Source organism: Gavialis gangeticus, unplaced genomic scaffold, assembly GCF_001723915.1.
Source record: "Gavialis gangeticus isolate Ggan-Ray unplaced genomic scaffold, GavGan_comp1, whole genome shotgun sequence".
Classification (NCBI taxonomy): domain Eukaryota; kingdom Metazoa; phylum Chordata; order Crocodylia; family Gavialidae; genus Gavialis; species Gavialis gangeticus.
Window position 1 is genome coordinate 7,991,095 of NW_017729019.1, and position 7,975 is coordinate 7,999,069.

A 7,975-nucleotide genomic window follows, 5' to 3' on the forward strand; every position below is an offset into this window, starting at 1 on the left:
GTGAAGCGTTTTCACAGGAGAGGAATAAAAGAGAAACTCTCAGCCGTTCTCTCTGGTCCTGGATACAGCCCCCGCTCCTTAGCAAGAGCCTCCGCACCCTACGCTTGGTGCTGGCTGGAGAAACTCTCCTGAAGCCACCAGAGCCCCCCAGGTTACACCAGATCAGCACGGCTGCCTGCATTTTCCTGTACAAACACAGCTCTCGCTCACATTCATTCAGGAACACTGAGCGCTAATTACCAGGATCTGATGAGGTCAGCGCTGCTTTTGAGACCAAGAAATTCCCCTTCTTGTTGCCCTAGTAAGAATCCTTGGGAAATTTAATTTCTCTAAAACTATACAGTAAGCAAGTTTAGAAGCTGTAAAATCTCGCGCCCTGCAGTTTATAATAACAGTACACATGACTTTGACCTATAAACCAAGCTAGTGAAGCACACAGATAGCTCTGTAATGTTATGTGCCAAGATCCTTTCTCTTTTAGCCATCAAAAATGGGTCCAAAGGAAAATGCCTGCCTGCCTCCTGTAGTCCTACGGGGATACGCTTGCTGTACGATATTTAATACGGGTTGCTAGAACGTCCATGCAAATGCCACCTGCGTAGGGCTAGATGGACATTGGGTACATATGCTGTCAGCATGGTAAATTATCTATACAGGACCAGTATGACACCTGCATTGTCCTAGATCGCCATGCACTGGACATGCATACTGTGTGCCCATCTACGTGACCGCGTGCCAGTGGGCATACTGATACCCTGTGCTCATGCTCTTTCATGGAAACCTGCGCTCTGTCTGCCGGCACCTGCATGCTATCACGATGCCACGTGGATGGACATTGGGAATTCACTCTAAAGTACAGCCCGGTTTTCCAATGAGCCGAGCGGGAGCAGAATTAAAGCCAGGTGCTTTTGCACACCAGCATGAAGTGCCCTTCAAGAAACCACCTCCAGGCAAGCCCTCTCCAAGGCATGAAGGGAGCAAGCACTGGAGCGGACCAGGTGGTTTGCCAATGCCTTTTGCTTCACCCTGTCCTTTCTTCCTCGGCCCACCGCTCTCCTCTTGAGATGGCAGCAGAGCACATTGCACTGTCTTCTCGGTCAACCACCCGGAGTGGGGAGGGTATTAAAGGAACCTGCTGTGCCCATCACCTTCTCTTGTTGGCACTGAAAACCACCTTGAAACAACTCACCCGGGCTATACTCAGAGCCACCAGTCCAGCCCCTTCTGGCTTCATGCTGGCGCTAAGCCGCGCGCCACAGAGAAGGCGAGGAAGGACAGAGCCCTGCCATCCCATCCCTCCATTTCCCACCCCCATGCCCCAGGATCCACACAGATGCAAATAGCAAGGTGCAAGCATCGGAAGAGGTTAAACACCATCCCAGACCCTTTCGCTCATCCTCCAAAGCTCCCCCCTCTCCTGCATCTGCCCCTTGCACCCTAGCCATCTGCGCCAAGCCCTAATCAGACACCCGAGCCCCCAGCAGAGACAGGACTGAAGAGACGTGGCATTGTCGAAGGCTCAGAGCCGGCCGTGACCTCACTTTTGGCAGAGCGACATCCGTGCCATGAAGAGAGCACGCTGAGCCAGCTGGCCTGGTGCAGGCCTTGAATGCGGACCCCAGTCTCCCACCACCCACCCTGCCAGCAAGGAAGGCTGGGCTAGGCATTGCCGTCCTCCTCCCGGCCCACGCCACCTCGAGCTGCCCTCTCCACCGCTATCAAACCTCCGGCGTTCCCGGACGGATGCTCCCTGCCACATGAGTTTTCTGGGAGCGCCACATGTCCCGATCCCCACTCCGTGCCTCCTGCCGTTGGCCGGCCTCGGAGAGCTGAGCCGCGTCCAACTCGCCCCGACTTATTTTTGAAGCCGCTGATCCCTCCTCCCCTGCCTGCCGCGGCTTCTCTGTCTCCCTCCCCACCAGCGACCAAGCGGCTGCTGTTCCCTAGCATACTTGCAACGGTTCAGCACCACAGGGCTGGGGTGGGGAGGGGGTCAGGTATTTCTCCAGCCCCAACTCTGGAGAGCCTGGGTAACAAAGGCTCTATTGAACGGCAGCTTCTCTGGTCTGTGAAGCAGAAACCTCTTGTATCTACTTCACTGCCTTTGATCTAACTCCCCCAGTGGGATGTGTATTACTCATGTCCCACTGCTAGGTTATTGCTGCCAGAAAGGGGACTAGTGGGGGCCGGGGGGGAAAACCTCTCCTCCCCTTATCGTTCCCCATGTTGGGAAGTATCCCTCCAGCGGGGTTGTCGCCCAGCCCTCTCCTCTCTCAGCTACCTTTCCACACCCTCTCCCTCCCACACACACCCCATCCACCTCGACCCCTCCGTTTCTCGCCCCTCTGCCCAAAACACATTGCTCTCCCAGGTCCAAGATTTCAAGGCATGGGCTACAGACACTTAACTCTGCCTTTTATCACTCACCGAACCACTGGCACGAAAGCATCAAGGCTCCACTGTTCCCTACATTCCTCTTTTTATTAGGAGAGCATTGAAGTTGGTGGATCAGTGATTTCTTTCTCTCTTGCTCTTTCTTTCTGCACCAGGGTTTTACTGGCATCTGGACAAGGGGCAGACAATGAAAACATTTGAATGGCTGCCCGAGACTCCTGTGCCTTGGAGACACTTTCATTCCCCCTTATGCAGATCCTCTTTGGGGTTTGCTCATCCCAGGGGACTTTTCAGAGAGGGGTGTGGTGAGGAGGCGGTGCAGGACGCAGTTGCTTAACTTCTGCCGACAAAGAAGTTGTATCAGGATGGCGAGCTCCCGTCTGCCTTTGGCTCAGAGACAGATTTTCAGAGCTCTCTGCACCCAGATGCTCTCATAGCGACAGGAGTAGCCAGATTTTCACAACCCTTCAGCACCCAACGCGCTCAGCTCTCGCGGGGCCTGAAATGGAGCTGGTTTCCTCTCCCAACCCGTCCCCAGACTCAGGGGATGAGCCCTTCTAAAAATCGTGGGCAAACGTATCAAAGGCAGCTGAGTTACTTGGGTGACTTAGGGCCCGATTTTCAAAAGAAAATTGGGTGTCTAAAAATGCCCTAAGAGCCCTTGTGGGATTTTCAGAAGTTTCCTAAGCAAGTTACAGGCCTCAGCCCATGGGAATAATAGATGGACTGTAGGTGCCTCCCCTGCATAGGTGCCTCTGAGGACCCCACTAAGTGCCAGTTTGCAAGGTTAGACACCTGTCTGGTTTGAAAACTGGCCATAAGTTTCCTGAAAATCAGTGAGGCTTCGTTGTGCCTTTAGCAAAATACAGTCCCCTTGCCTCTGTGGTAGATTTCCAGAAAGTGCCAGCATCCACGGCACCGAGTTAGCAAGGGAAGCTCAGACCCTTCTGCATCTCGGGCCCTAGAGGAAGGGCATCTCATGCTAACGGACTTGGGAACAAGTGGACCCTCTGTCCAAGGATAGTCAAGGGTTTCCAGTGCCGCCGCCTCCTCTCCCACTGCTGTTCCCCTCCTTCCCCACCTCCTTCCCTCAGTTCTCAGGTGCTTTCCTTCCTCCACAACCCCCTCTCAAAGAGCTGAGCCGTTCAAAAGCATCTCCTCCCAGTGTGACAGAGGCGGCATTCTTCTGCTGCCTCTATCCCCTCTGTGGTTTTATTGTTTGCCATGACTATACACATTCTTGAAGCTTTAATGAGAGCCACAGTGCTGTTCCCATCTTTGCTGGAAAGCGCGCATGGGAGACAGACAAAAACAGCACATATCCAAGAGGACAAATAAGAGGACAGAGAGAGAGATCTGCAGCCAGCCAGACCTGCAGACAGACAGACAGATAGGTAGTAAGCAAGCAAGCAATACTGGGATTGACATACTAAGATCAAATCCCATTGCCCATCTAGTCCAAAATCCAGCCTCCCACATGGCCGGTCCCGGAGAAGGAGCAATGAACCCTGCAGTTCTCTCACAAAGTTCCCTCCTGATCCCTCCCTATCAGCTTGTGCCCTGCAGCAGGACGGCCCATCCCAAATCCTTGTTTTTTGTTGTTTTTTTTAAAATGTGAACTATTATAACTCAGGGGAGCTGCTGAAGTCAGAGAGTTGGGCAGCACTCCATTTCTTGACAACCGGCTCCAGCACAGAAAGATTAGATCTACTAATCACATTTATAAGGCGCCCAGTATCATGGCTTGGGTATTTGGAGAATATTTTTCACTGTAGCAAAGTCACTTCCCCACCCCCAGCGTGCATTACTATATCCCAGTCAATTAGTTTTGTTGGGACTTGTTGGCTATATAATGCAGCACCTTCCATCTGGGGATCTTAAATGCAGGCACGACATTAACCCCTTGGTATCTAATACTATTACAGACTTTTCTTTAATGTGCATTACATGTATTACTTCCACTCTCTGTGGCCTTTGCAGTATGCTCTGTTGATGTGTCCGCTTCAATCTCTCTCTTAATAAAAAGAACTGGGAAACACCTTTGCTTCACAGTACCCCTCTCCACAGCACCGTGTCCTTCCTGACAGGGAAGGATGCAAAAGGGAGAGAGAAGCTGGGGACCTGCCTGGGGTCAGTAACAGAGCTGTGGTGTCCAAGCCAGAAGTCCTGGCTCACCAGCTCACCTGCACAGCCTTCAGGAACCAGAGAGACTAGTAATCCCTTGCCCTAATCACTACACCACACTGTTGCTGACCTGCAGATGAAATGGGAAAATTCATATGTGCAGCTATCTCCACCGTCCCATCATCTCCATGCAAGCAGGTCCTAGAAGGCTCAGCTCCCATTGCTGCAGCATCGTATTAGCCAAAGGCATCATTAATTAGGTGCAGGCAGAGTGCCTCTGAGGCCTTGGCTTTGACAAAAAAAAGCCATGGGCCCGGCTTCATGCAACGTGGTCTTCTCACTACACACACACTCTCCAAAACATGAAATATAGCACAAAATTGGATCTTTTTATTAAAGAGAAGGGGAAAACTTCTGTTTTTTGGGGTCGTTTCCTACCCACTATGTGCTTCTGTGGGATTCGCAGGCTGCCCCTCTCCACAACAGCAGAGACTGGTGGTGTGGCCACTCTTAGCCAGCCCCACGTAGCCTATGGGATGCATCAACTCCTGTACAAGGAGTACAAGCAACCCAAGGGCACTGCCTTAGCCCATGGCAGGACGTAGGCACAATTCAGACACGGAGGTAGGGTTTTGAGCCAGGCTGCCACAGGTGCTGGTTATACTGGGGCCAGGCGGCACAGCAGCTGGTCAAGGTTCATCCAGGTATAAAGATCAGGGGGCAGCAATTGTGCCTGCGTCTACACTGAAAGCTGGGTGGCCTTCTGAGAAAGCAGGGCACTCTGCCACTGAGGAATGCATATTTGGTTCAGCTGAAACACCTCAACCTTTTCAGCAAACAAACCGAGTCAGAAGAAAAGGAAAAGAACAATTTTGAAAAGGTGGGAGCATTTCATTTCTAGTCGTCAACGTAAGGCAAGGTTTTCTTCAGCAGATTACTGAAGGTCATTAAAACATTTTATTTATAACTTTAAAAACCGTTCGACGCCCAGACAAAAGCCTTTGTTTGGGGACAAACAGAAAATGCCGTTCAACCAGACTGACTTTCTTCGTTCCGTTTTTCAGTTTGCCAAAAATCCTACCGAATCGATCCATGGCTGCCCTCAGGTTTTCATTTTTTTCCAAGTTGCTGGGACTACAATCAAACAAAGCAGTTGTTCATGTCGTTCTGGGTACAGGCGCCTCGTAGCAGAGCCTCAGGAGACAATGACAGTAGTTGTGACGCCCAGGCACTGTGCTCCTCTGATAACACAAGCCCAGGGCTGTAAGGAGGCAGCATACTCCCGGGCCAGAGAGCCTCGCTAGTTTGGTATTATGCTGCAGAAGCGATGCCAGCGATTTACCCCAGCAGTGGATCTGGCCCCCCCGAGTGCTAACTTATACTGTTAGGTTGAGTCCACCAGCCCTGAAAGCAGCGTTTCTGGTTGCAAAGGTGTTACTAGCACGCTCGTGACGAGGCACGTCAGCGTGTCACAGTACAGCTGATCTCTGCTAAACCTCTCTACACACCGCCTCCAAGCTTGCTCAACTTCAGAGCACGCAGACACCCCTAGCAATTTCCTCAGGCTTTTTTTCCTCAAGAGGGATGGATTCGATAACGGCCCAGGACTGAGTGCAACATGAAAAGAGAGAAAACGCACCTCTAGCATCCAGGGAAGTCCCTCACGAACCAGCTCCTCCTCTGCCTTTTAGCACGGCTCCCCGTCCTGGCTATTCCAGCTCCCGCAGCGCCGACCAGCTGTAATTAAGTCTGGGCTACCAGCGAGGAGACGCGAGAGCAGCCAATGGGGGATTTTTCTAGAGTGGCAGGAGGAGCACAGGGGCTCGAGGAGAAATGGTCTCTAACGCTGCGAACGAGACGCCAGCTGCAGCTAGAGATATTCTGCGCTCCCTCAAGGGTGCCGAGGAGCAGCACGCTCGCTCGCACGCGCACGCGACCGGCTGGGACACGGGGGTGCTGCCGGCTTCCCCCATTGAAGACAGCTCTGAACAAGTGGCGTGGTGGGCCGCGGCGGGCTGAGTTTCTGGCGCAGGCCGCCTACGCAGCAGAGTCAGAATTAGTAGTGAATGGAAACGCAGCCTCCACTCCCGTTCCCACCCCCTGCCCCGACTGAGCCAAGTTACTCAGAGATTTGAGTGCCCACGCTCCCGTCGATGAGCCGAGAAGGGAGGCAGGAAGGCTCTCCAGCCTCCGCTGCCTGCTTCTCCGCCGCGCTGGGGTGGCAGGGGGAAAAGGGACGAGCCAGCCATCTGCCGCCACTGCCCAGACTCCGCAGGAGGCTGTGGGACAGGGGTGTCCCGCTCAAGGGGTTACCGCGCAGCTGCCGAGAGGGGAGGGAGAAGGGAGAGCTCGTGGAGAGCGGGGCACGCGCCGCAGGGGTGATCCGCCGAGCACAGGCTCAGGCCGAAATGTCCTTTCTGCCTGGCTGAAGCAGAAATCTGGCCCAGGCCCCAGACTTCCCGCAGGTTGGGGAAAGATGGGTGACAAAGCTGGGCATCTGAGCCACAGCCATGGCCTCAGACCCCCAAGGCAGCGGAGGGAGGTGAGTTTTAATACTTCACTGGCCTCGCACAGCAAAGGAGCCTGAGGGTGCCCCTGCCAAGGGCCAGGGGGCATAGCCTGCCCTGAGACCGCACTTCTGCTTGAGCTACCCGCAGCAAGCAACACAGTCCGACTTTTGCCTCGTAGCAGGTGGGGGAAGAGAGGGGATGACGGGACACAGGGGGGGGGTTTTAATCTTTAAGGAAAATTTTTCACGTCCCAGGTCAAATTAGCCAGATCAGGTCCAAATCCATTTGAATCATCCAATACTGCAGACTTGACCCTTTCTGGCCCGGACACCACCTGTCAAAGCAGGTTGGGATGGAGCTGTCCTGACTTATATCCGCTCCTCACCGAGGAGGTTATAAATGTCCTCACAGAGCACGTGCCCCCGTCCTTCCCCACCGTATCCAGCCTCCTACTAGTCAGCTCAGCCCTGACAAGAGCCAAATGAAGCTCTGAGGACCGTTTCAACTGAGCTGAGTTCATCTAAACCCACCGAAAAGCTCGGATCCTAAAGCAGCTCCACCTGCTCTTGGAGAACAGTTGCCTGAATGCAATTACGTGCGAGAATCGGGGTCGGGGCTCCCCTGACACAGCTGCATGTGAGAACAGGGCGTCTGGCTCAAAATGAGGCATCTAAGAGATGAAGCACTGCAAAAGCCGGGAGAGACGCTGTCCCCGGATATATGCGGAGACGACCCAAGGAAGGCCTGAGCAACTCTGACTTAGTAATGGAGAGAGAGGAACGCTGCCAGGCTGCATGTGATGCTTCAGCGGTCGGGATGTGAGGAGGGGAGAAGGAACAAAGAGAGAAAGGCGATTAGAGGGGAATTTCCTGGAAAGGATTGCGAGAGCGTGTTGCAACAGCGGAGGGAAAGTTTGTGGAGACGCAGATTGAGAGAGGAGGCTGAAC

General features: G+C 53.4%; 1 long non-coding RNA gene across 2 annotated transcripts in view; it reads right to left on the reverse strand.

Moving 5' to 3' along the window:
* The window catches only part of LOC109295240, a 37,218-nt gene extending 30,747 nt beyond the window's left edge, over window positions 1-6,471 (reverse strand). The window contains exon 1 of one of the 2 annotated variants that reach the window (XR_002096700.1): window positions 6,158-6,471. This is a non-coding gene — a long non-coding RNA (uncharacterized LOC109295240). Of the gene's footprint in view, window positions 1-1,724; window positions 1,847-6,157 lie in introns of those variants that run through there. The other variant, XR_002096701.1, reaches the window with a different exon arrangement.
* Window positions 6,472-7,975: the final 1,504 nt, after the last annotated feature.